The sequence below is a fragment of the Aegilops tauschii genome, chromosome 2, assembly GCF_002575655.3.
Source record: "Aegilops tauschii subsp. strangulata cultivar AL8/78 chromosome 2, Aet v6.0, whole genome shotgun sequence".
In the NCBI taxonomy this organism is placed as follows: Eukaryota; Viridiplantae; Streptophyta; class Magnoliopsida; order Poales; family Poaceae; genus Aegilops; species Aegilops tauschii.
Genome location: NC_053036.3, coordinates 417,598,869 through 417,610,415, shown reverse-complemented (window position 1 = coordinate 417,610,415; position 11,547 = coordinate 417,598,869).

The window sequence follows — 11,547 nt, the reverse complement described above, 5'->3', positions numbered from 1 at the left end:
ATCTTATGGTATTTTTGATAAAAGTGGGTTTGGAGAGGTCATGACTTTAGTTAATGTTAATCCCACTATTTTGGAAGAGTGTCAACTTTGCATACAAGTGGATCGTGTTAAGAATACGTTTTGTGATAGCTATATTGTTGAATTTTCTTATGATCCCACATGTTATTATTATGAGAGAAGAAAATATGGTTGTAGAAATTTTTATCTTACTAAATTATCTCTCGTCATGTTGAGATTGCTATCATCTCTTTCTTCTTCCTTGCATATGCTAATTTTTGCTTGCTATGATAATTTGTTTGCTTATAAAATGCCTATGCATAGGAAATATGTTAGACTTAGATGTGTTCATCACATGTTTTATGATGCTCTCTTTGTGCCTCAATTCTTGTCTTTCATGTGAGCATCATTAAAATTATCAATGCCTAGCTAAAAAGGCGTTAAAGAAAAGCGCTTGTTGGGAGGCAACCCAATTTTATTTTTGCTTCTTGCTTTTTGTTTATGTTTAGTAATAAATAGGTTATATAGTCTCTGGTTAGATGTGGTTTTATGTTTTATTTATTGTTTGTGCCAAGTGAAACCTATAGGATCTTCTTGGATGATAGTTATTTGATCTTGCTGAAAAAGTCAGAAACTTTCTGCTCACGAAAACAATTGTTAAAAATCACCAGAACGTGACAAGATAATGATTCCAATTGCAGTAGATAAATAAAAAAATTATCTAGGTCTTCCTATTTTGGTAGATTTTTCTGAGTTACGGAAGTTTGCGTTAGATACAGATTACTACAGACTGTTCTATTTTTTGACAGATTCTGTTTTTCGTGTGTTGTTTGCTTATTTTGATGAATCTATGGCTAGTATCGGAGGTTATGAACCATAGAGAAGTTGGAATACAGTAGTTTTAACACCAATACAAATAAAGAATGAGTTCATTACAGTACCTTAAAGTGGTTGTTTGTTTTCTTTCGCTAACGGAGCTCATGAGATTTTCTGTTGAGTTTTGTATTGTGAAGTTTTCAAGTTTTTGGGTAAAGATTTGATGGATTATGGAACAAGGAGTGGCAAGAGCCTAAGCTTGGGTATGCCCAAGGCACCCCAAGGTAAAATCCAAGGACAACCAAAAACCTAAGCTTGGGGATACCCCGGAAGGCATCCCCTCTTTTGTCTTCGTCCATCGGTAACTTTACTTGATGCTATATTTTTATTCACCACATGGTATGTGTTTTGCTTGGAGCATCTTGTATGATTTGAGTCTTTGCTTTTTAGTTCACCACAATCATACTTGCTGTACACACCTTTTGGGAGACACACACATGATTCGGAATTTATTAGAATACTCTATGTGCTTCACTTATATCTTTTAGAGCACGGTGGTGGTTTTATTTTATAGAAATTATTGATCTCTCATGCTTCACTTATATTATTTTGAGAGTCCTTCAGAACAGCATGGTAATTTGCTTTGGCTATAAAATTAGTCCTAATATGATAGGCATCCAAGATGGATATAATAAAAACAAGTGCGTTGAATACTAAGAGAAGTTTGATACTTGATGATTGTTTTGAGATACGGAGATAGTGATATTAAAGTTGTGCTAGTTGAGTAGTTGTGAATTTGAGAAATACTTGTGTTGAAGTTTGCAAGTCCCGTAGCATGCACGTATGGTAAACGTTGTGTAACAAATTTGAAACATGAGGTGTTCTTTGATTGTCATCCTTATGAGTGGCGGTTGGGGACGAGCGATGGTCTTTTCCTACCAATCTATCCCCCTAGGAACATGCGCATAGTGCTTGGTTTTTGATGACTTGTAGATTTTTGCAATAAATATGTGAGTTCTTTATGACTAATGTTGAGTCCATGGATTATACGCACTCTCACCCTTCCATCATTGCTAGCCTCTTCGGTACCGTGCATTGCCCTTTCTCACCTTGAGAGTTGGTGCAAACTTCGCCGGTGCATCCAAACCCCGTGATATGATACGCTCTATCACACATAAACCTCCTTATATCTTCCTCAAAACAGCCACCATACATACCTATTATGGCATTTCCATAGCTATTCCGAGATATATTGCCATGCAACTTTCCACCGTTCCGTTTATTATGACGCGCTTCATCATTGTCATATTGCCTTGCATGATCATGTAGTTGACATTGTATTTGTGGCAAAGCCACCATGCATATTATTTCATACATGTCACTCTTGATTCATTGCCCATCCCGGTACACCGCTGGAGGCATTCATATAGATTCATATTTTGTTCTAGTATTGAGTTGTAAATAAATAGAAGTGTGATGATCATCATTAATAGAGCATTGTCCCAAAAAAAAAAAAGAGAAAGGCCAAAAAAAGGAAAGGCCCAAAAAAGAAAGAAAAAAGGGGGAAATAAAAAGGGACAATGCTACTATCATTTTCCACACTTGTGCTTCAAAGTATCACCATGATCTTTATAATAGAGAGTCTCTTGTTTTGTCACTTTCATATACTAGTGGGAATTTTCATTATAGAACTTGGCTTGTATATTCCAACAATGGGCTTCCTCAAATGCCCTAGGTCTTCGCGAGCAAGCTAGTTGGATGCACACCCACTTAGTTTCCTTTGTTGAGCTTTCATACATTTATAGCTCTAGTGCATCCGTTGCATGGCAATCCCTAGTCCTTGCATTGACATCAATTGATGGGCATCTCCCTAGCCCGTTGATTAGCCGCGTCAATGTGAGACTTTCTCCTTTTTTGTCTTCTCCACATAACCCCCATCATTATATTCTATTCCACCCATAGTGTTATATCCATGGCTCACGCTCATGTATTGCGTGAAAGTTGAAAAAGTTTGAGATTACTAAAGTATGAAACAATTGTTTGGCTTGTCATCGGGGTTGTGCATGATGAGAGCATTCTTGTGTGACGAAAATGGAGCATGACTAAACTATATGATTTTGTAGGGATGAACTTTCTTTGGCCATGTTATTTTGAGAAGACATGATTGCTTAGTTAGTATGCTTGAAGTATTATTATTTTTATGTCAATATTAAACTTTTATCTTGAATCTTTCGGATCTGAACATTCATGCCACAATAAAGAAAAATTACATTGAAGAATATGCTAGGTAGCATTCCACATCAAAAATTCTGTTTTTATCATTTACCTACTCGAGGACAAGCAGGAATTAAGCTTGGGGATGCTTGATACGTCTTCAACGTATCTATAATTTTTTATTGTTCCATGCTATTATATTATCTGTTTTGGATGTTTAGATGGGCTTTATTATACAATTTTATATTATTTTTGGGACTAACCTACTAACCCAAGGCCCAGTGCAAATTGCTGTTTTTTTTGCCTATTTTAGTATTTTGCAGAAAAGGATTATCAAATGGAATCCAAACAGAATGAAACCTTCGGGAGAGTGATTTTTGGAACAAACATGATCGAGGGAACTTGGAGTGGACGTCAAGAAAGAAGCGAGGAGGCCACGACGCAGGGAGGCGCGCCCCCCACCCTCGTGGGCCCCTCGCAGCTCCACCGACCTACTTCTTCCTCCTATATATACCCATGTACCCCGAAAACATCCAGAAGCACCACGAAACCCTATTTCCATCGCCGCAACCTTCTGTACCCGTGAGATCCCATCTTGGGGCCTTTTTCGGCGCTCCGCCGGTACATCAACACCATAGCCTCTCCGATGACGTGTGAGTAGTTTACCTCAGACCTTCGGGTCCATAGTTATTAGCTAGATGGCTTCTTCTCCCTCTTTGGATCTCAATACAGAGTTCTCCTCAATCTTCTTGGAGATCTATTCGATGTAACTCTTTTTGCGGTGTGTTTGTCGAGATCCGATGAATTGTGGGTTTATGATCAAGATTATCTATGAACAATATTTGAATCTCCTTTGAATTCTTTTATGTATGATTTGTTATCTTTGCAAGTCTCTTCGAATTATCAGTTTGGTTTGGCCTACTAGATTGATCTTTCTTGCAATGGGAGAAGTGCTTAGCTTTGGGTTCAATCACGCGGTGCTCGATCCCAGTGACAGAAGGGGAAATGACACGTAGTATTGTTGGCATCGAGGATAAAAAGATGGGGTTTATATCATATTGCTTGAGTTTATCCCTCTACATCATGTCATCTTGCCTAATGCGTTACTCTGTTCTTATGAACTTAATACTCTAGATGCATGCTGGATAGCGGTCGATGTGTGGAGTAATAGTAGTAGATGCAGAATCGTTTCGGTCTACTTGTCGCGGACGTGATGCCTATATACATGATCATGCCTAGATATTCTCATAACTATGCACTATTATATCAATTGCTCGATAGTAATTTGTTCACCCACCGTAATACTTACGCTATCTTGAGAGAAGCCACTAGTGAAACCTATGGCCTCTGGGTCTATTTTCCATCATATTAATCTCCCATCAACTAGCTATTTCTGTTGTCGTTTATTTTGCAATCTTTACTTTCAATCTTTATCATAAAAATACCAAAAATATTATCCTATCATCTCTATCAGATCTCACTTTTGCAAATGGCCGTGAAGGGATTGACAACCCCTTTATCGCATTGGTTGCAAGATTCTTATTTGTTTGTGTAGGTACGAGGGACTTGCGTGTGGCCTCCTACTGGATTGATACCTTGGTTCTCAAAAACTAAGGGAAATACTTACGCTACTTTGCTGCATCACCCTTTCCTCTTCAAGGGAAAACCAACGCATGCTCAAGAGGTAGCAACAAGATTCATAATTGTTCTCACACAGTGCCTACTGTACCTTATCATTTCTACAATTTATATTGAGTAATATAAGCCATAGTAACTAGAAAACAAGCAAACTATGGATTGAAAACATAATCTGTCAAAAACAGAACAGTCTGTAATGATCTGGACAATGATCATACTTCTGTAAATCCAAAAAATATGAAAAAATAGGACAACATAGAATTTTGTATATAAATCATCTGCAAAATATTCAGATCAAAAGCACATTCCAGTTAATTTTTAAAATTCGTGGACCGAGGGCAAAAGTTTCTGTTTTTGCACAGAATCAGGTCAACTATCATCCACACCATCCCAAAGGCTTTACTTGGCACTTTATTGAACAAAAGCTATAAAACACGATTACTACAGTAGCTTAATCATGTGAACACACAAAAACAGTAGGTATAAATATTGGGTTGTCTCCCAACAAGCTCTTTTCTTTAATGCCTTTATTAGCTAGGCATGATGATTTCAATGATGCTCACATAAAAGATAAGAATTGAAACACAAAAAGAGCATCATGAAGCATATGTCTAGCACATTTAAGCCTAACCCACTTCCTATGCATAGGGATTTTGTGAGCAAACAATTTATGGGAGCAAGAATCAACTAGCATAGGAAGGCAAAACAAGCATAAATTCAAAACTTTCAACACATAGAGAGGGAACTTGATATTACTGAGATATGTAAAAGCATGTGTTCCTCTCTCAAAATAATTTTCAGTAGCATCATGAATGAATTCAACAATATAACTATCACATAAAGCGTTCTTTTCATGATCCACTAGCATAGAAAATGTATTACTCTCCACCTAAGAAAATTTCTACTCATCAATAGTAGTGGGAGCAAATTCAACAAAATAACTATCATGTAATTGAAAATTAAAATCATGATGACAAGTTTCATGGTTATCTTTGTTCAGTATAGCATACATGTCATCACCATAATTATCATAGATAGAAACTTTGTTGTCATAATCAATTGAAACCTCTTCCGAAATAGTGGAATCATCATTAAATAAAGTCATGGCCTCTCCAAATCCACTTTCATAATTATTACAATAAGATTCAACACCCTCCAAAATAGTGGGATAATTATTATCTAAAGTTGAAACTCTTCCAAACCCACTTCCATAAATATAATCATCATAAATAGGAGGTATGCTATCATCATAATAAATTTTCTCATCAAAACTTGGGGAACTAAAAATAGCATCTTCATCAAACATAGCATCCCCATGCTTATGGCTTTGGATATCATTAGCATCATAGATATTCAGAAATTCGTACTAGCAACATTGCAATCATGCTCATCAGTCAAAGATCTTATGCCAAACATTTTATTGTATTCTTCTTCTACCAATTGAGCACAATTTTCCGATCCACCATTTTCAAGAAACACATGATAAAGACGAATAATATGAGGCAACCTTGATTCCTTTTTTTATAGTTTTCTTTTATAAACCAAACTAGTGATAAAACAAGAAACTAAAAGATTCAATTGCAGGATCTAAAGATATACCTTCAAGCACTCACCTCCCCGACAACGGCGCCAGAAAAGAGCTTGATGTCTACTACACAACTTTGTTCTTGTAGACTCATGTTGGGCCTCCAAGCGCAGAGTCTTGCAAGACAATAGCAATTTTCCCTCAAGTGGATGACCTAAGGTTTATCAATCTGTGGGAGGCGTAGGATGAAGATGGTCTCTCTCAAACAACCATGCAACCAAATAACAAAGAGTCTGTTGTGTCCCCAACACACCAAATACAATGATAAATTGTATAGGTGCACTAGTTCGGCGAAGAGATGGTGATACAAGTGTAGTAATGATAGTAGATATTGATTTCTGTAATAGGAACAATAAAAAACAGCAAGGTAGAAAGTAACAAGAGTGAGCACAAACGGTATTGCAATGCTTGAAAATGAGGCCTAGGGTTCATACTTTACCTAGAGCAATCTCTCAACAATGCTAATATAATTGGATCATATAACCATCCCTCAACATGCGATGAAGAATCACTCCAAAGTTCTTACCTAGCGGAGAACATAAGACGGAATTGTTCGTAGGGTACGAAACCACCTCAAATTATCCTTTCCGTTCGATCTATAGAGCTATTCCTATAAGTGTCACAAACAGCCCAAGAGTTCGTACTAAAATAACACCATATGATACACATCAACTAACTCTAATGTCACCTAGATACTCCAATGTCACCACGAGTATCCGTGAGTTGATTATACGGTATGCATCAAACAATTCAGATTCATAATATTCAATCCAACACAAAGAACTTCAAAGAGTGCCCCAAGATTTATACCGGAGAAAGTAGGACGAAAACGTGCATCAACCCCTATGCATAGATTACCCCAATGTCACTTCGAGAATCCGCGAGTTGAGTGCCAAGACATACATCAAGTGCTCTCAAATCCATAAAAATATTCAATCCGATAATAATGAAATCTCAAAGGTAAAACTCAATTCAGCACAACAAGATAGAGAGGGGAAAACACCATATGATCCAACTATATTAACAAAGCTCGCGATACATCAAAATCGTGCCAAATCAAGAACACAAGAGAGAGAGAGAGAGAGATCAAACACATAGCTACTAGTAAAAACTCTCAGCCCCGAGGGTGGACTACTCCCTCCTCATCATGGTGGCCGCCGGGATGATGAAGATGGCCTCCGGTGATGATTTCCCCCTCCGACAGGGTGCCGGGACAGGGTCTATATTGGTTTATCGTGGCTACAAAGGCTTGCGGCGGCAGAATTTCGGATCTAGGGTTATTTCTGGGGTTTTCTGTATTTATAGGATTTTTTGGCATCGGTCTCACGTCCAGATGGGCCTCGAGGGGCCCACTACCCACCAGGGCGTCAGAGGGGGTGGCCCGCCCTGGTGCCTAGTGGGCATCAGGGCCCCCTCTCCAGTGGGTCTTTGCTTCAATATTTCCATTTGACAGCTTGGGTCATTCTCTCCTCTAACAGCACCAGCCTTGCGATGTTTAAGTCTGTCACTTCCATTTTTATCAGTACCAGTTTCAATGGCTATACTAGCTTGTCTGTTGTTAAATGTGCCTTGTTTATTTCAGTACTGCACACTGTGTGATGTTCAAGTATGAATTGTCCAGCTCAATTTCACCAATACCAGCTACAAACTTACAATACTTGACATAGGTTGCAGTTACGCCTGTTGTACTAAACAATTCTATCCATTTTTAATCCGTCCCTTTGCTACCGTACTACTCTTTTCGCAATGAAGATATCACGACAGATGTTGTCTTTTACCATGTGCTATTTTTGTTGGATGTTAACCCTGTTATAGTTAACATTGCTTTTCCATGTACTTGCGCGGGCCATAATGAGCGATGTTGTTATTTGCCATCGAGGTTAGCTGTATCCCATGTCTTATACTCCCTCTGTTCCTAAATATAAGTATTTTTAGAGATTTCAATATAGAATACATACGGAGCAAAATGAGTGAATCTACATTCTAATCTAAACTATGTCTATATACATCATATGTAGTTCATATTGAAATTTCTAAAAGTGCTTGTACTTAGGAACGGAGGGAGTAGTATTTTACATCATTTGTGCAATTGCAGTTTAGCTTCTAAAATCCACTAGTTGCCTATATGTACGTATATCAGCGGTACTAATCCACGCTTCGACCCCTTTTGTGTATGGGGCAATAAGATATTCATGAACAGGCGTCAAGTGAGGAAACTAAGAAAGGTTGTTAGGCGAAAGAGACGGGTGATGGGAATTAAACTCTGTATTTACACTTTGTCCAAGACAACAATGAACTTTAGGATGGTAAGTAATGTGTTGTCTTTTCCCCCTACACACAACAAGTTACCCTATTAGACATGAATATATGAAAGTTTTATCTTTTCAGTGGTTTCCGAAGCAATTTACTGATGATTACCTTGTAAACTACATGACCGGACTGGAGGCAACTAAGGCTAAAATATATAATTCATACTACCATGATAGTGGTCTAGAAATCTTTCTGAAGGCGGTGAAGGATGGGTGGGCGATCGTCACAAGGGGTTGGACAAAAGTTGTTCGCGCCTTTGGAATGTAGGAGGGCACATTATGCGCATTCCGCTTCTTCAACACCATCGGCAACTAAAATGATTTACAATTCTCTCTTCACCTTTACCGCCTCTAAATATTATGGCTCATCATAGTTAATTGCTGCCTAATCCTGTAATTACTGAATATATTGTACTGGAAATTTTATTTATGGATTGGTTGTTGAACCATTGTGCCGCGAATTTGAATTCCACATTTCACAATTCAATATTCATGATTTCCAATTTGAATAATAAATTGCAGGGAAAAATAAAATTAAACAGGAGCGAATAAAATCATGTACACACGGTTAGAAAAAAAAACAACATGTGCGATGGAAAATATAGAACAGACGGTTCTTTGACGAGAAACGTTTGCGATGCTCAATGGACACACACACGGTTTCAACTCATATGCGTGTGCGATTCATGCTAATATAGCAAACGTTTCACACCTATATGCGTGTGTAATATTGGACAAAAAGAAGACAATACATATATGGAGCCCGTGTGTGACAGGAATACATATCGCACATAGTTATGAAATGGCACGTTGGCGATAGTAGAGGCAGCGCACACATTTTGCATTTTCCCACTGTGCGCGGTAACGTACCTATTGCAAACACATCGGCAGATTAAATATTTGTGATATCCACCTTTTTCCACACGACTATAGCAGCGTAATCATTTTTGATGTCTCTCGGATCAGAAACGTAACGTCAAGGACTAATGCGTGAGACAGGCCGCGACTTCTTATACGTTTAGTCTATGAAAATCGTCAGTAGCCGCTCGCCTATCCTCGACTGTTTTTGGGTCATGTGGGAAGGAACCCCCTATCGCACACACCGACAAGGTGACGGTTTAAACTCCGTCGCAGAAAGGAGGTAAAAACAGGTTTGTATAGCACGTAACGGTATCAGTGTATTGTCTCTATGTGCACTAGCAAACACATTAGTCCTCACTGTTTTTGTCCAACAATCTCCAAAACTCTTGGGACACTCAGTTGCACCAACAAGTAATCACAATATGAAGCTTAAGGAGGCAATAACCACAAGTATTGAAGACGAAAATGTATCCTGAGTTCACTACTTGGAGATGGTAATCTCCTTTGGGGAGGTGGGTGGGGGACAACAATCCCCTCAACGAACATGAATGTCTTACTCATGTCTTTGAGTGCCTCGTCCAACCAATGCCCACCTACGCTTCACTAGTGGTAGTTCTTAGGGTAAACTCCAAACCCTCATGCACTTTACAGGAGCAGAAATTCACAGCTTGGAAGCTTCAGAAAGTACACCACTCACTTGCAGGAATACATCTTGAATATGCCAATTATGTTATGGTTGGTGTAGAGCGTAGGCACTTTCCAGAGATGGAAAATTTACATAATGTTCACACACACAAAACATAGATAAACACAACTAAGAGCAACTCTAGCAAGTCGCCACATTGATCTTTATTATGGCGATTTTGGCAAAATTAAAAGTCACTCCAGTAAAGTTGCATAATCGTCATAATTACGAAGCACACTCCATATCTGCATCAACTTCCCTCTCTCTCTAATCCGCTCAATTCTGTACATTGTCGCCGTCTTTTCAAGCTCCCATTTTGCATTGGATCCATGCCGTTTGGGCTGGATTGGGCAGTCCGGTTGGATGATGATTTTGTGAGCTGGTTGTTCGTCCAGACGTTTATGGAGGGTTTGAGTGGCCTGCTTATAGATGCTCTTAACCCATCATCAGATCGTAAAAAGTCAAGCGAACTTTACATTTAGGAAAGAGGTTATTTTAGCCGTGTTTTGAAATTGTATTTAAAATATAAGAATTATGATTTTCACAAATTATTCCTACATCCTTAGTTCTTTTTAAAAATTTCCTAACACTTCAAAATAGGGTAACCAAGCTTCTCCAAATGCCGAGCCGTACTTGTAGCCCTGTCCTACCGTGTCATCGCGAGTAGAACTATGCTCACATTTGATTTCCCCCTCCTCGAAAAGCGCGATTTTTTTCAAGCTTTCCCAGGTACCCAACCCCTCAGAAATTAGAGCATCTCCAGCCGTTGGCCCCTCAGGAGGGGCTAAACATCGCCCCTGGGGGCGCACCGGCGCTAAACAGCGCGCTGGGGGCGTGATGCCCCCAGTCGCGGCGACCACGTTTTTTTGAAAAACTTAAATACGGCGCAAACACGGCTCAAATTTAACGCAAACATCAGCGAGTTCGTTCAAATTTAAACATATTTTACAAAAAAGAAAAAAAACTACTAGGGGCTGCTCCTCGCCGTCTCCATCGCCACTCCTTGCCGTCTCCCTCGCCACTCCTCGCCGCCCGCCGCCCGCCCTTGCAGTTCTACATGCCGAGGAGGCTGTAGAACCGCGTGTAGTCGCCACCGCCGCCGCCGTCCCTGCTGCATCCCTCCCCTGGTTGGCGCGGCGGGTTGGACGGTCCGGGGGCGTCCTCGTCGTCGTCGCTGTCGAGGATCACGACGACGTACTCGTCCTCGCGCCCACATTTGCGGGCTTCTATCTCCTCCAGGGCCCGGCGCTGCCGGACCATCTCGTCGGGGTAGTAGTCGTCCCGCGCCCACTGTAGGGCCTCCTCGTCGGAGAAGCCGCGCCGGGCTATCTCCTCGTACTCCGGGGGGAGGCCGGGCTCCAGCTTGGGCTCGACGAGGACGAAGCGGCCGAGGGGGGGGGGTGGAGTCGCCGATGCGGACGCCGGAGCGGCGAGAAGAGAGT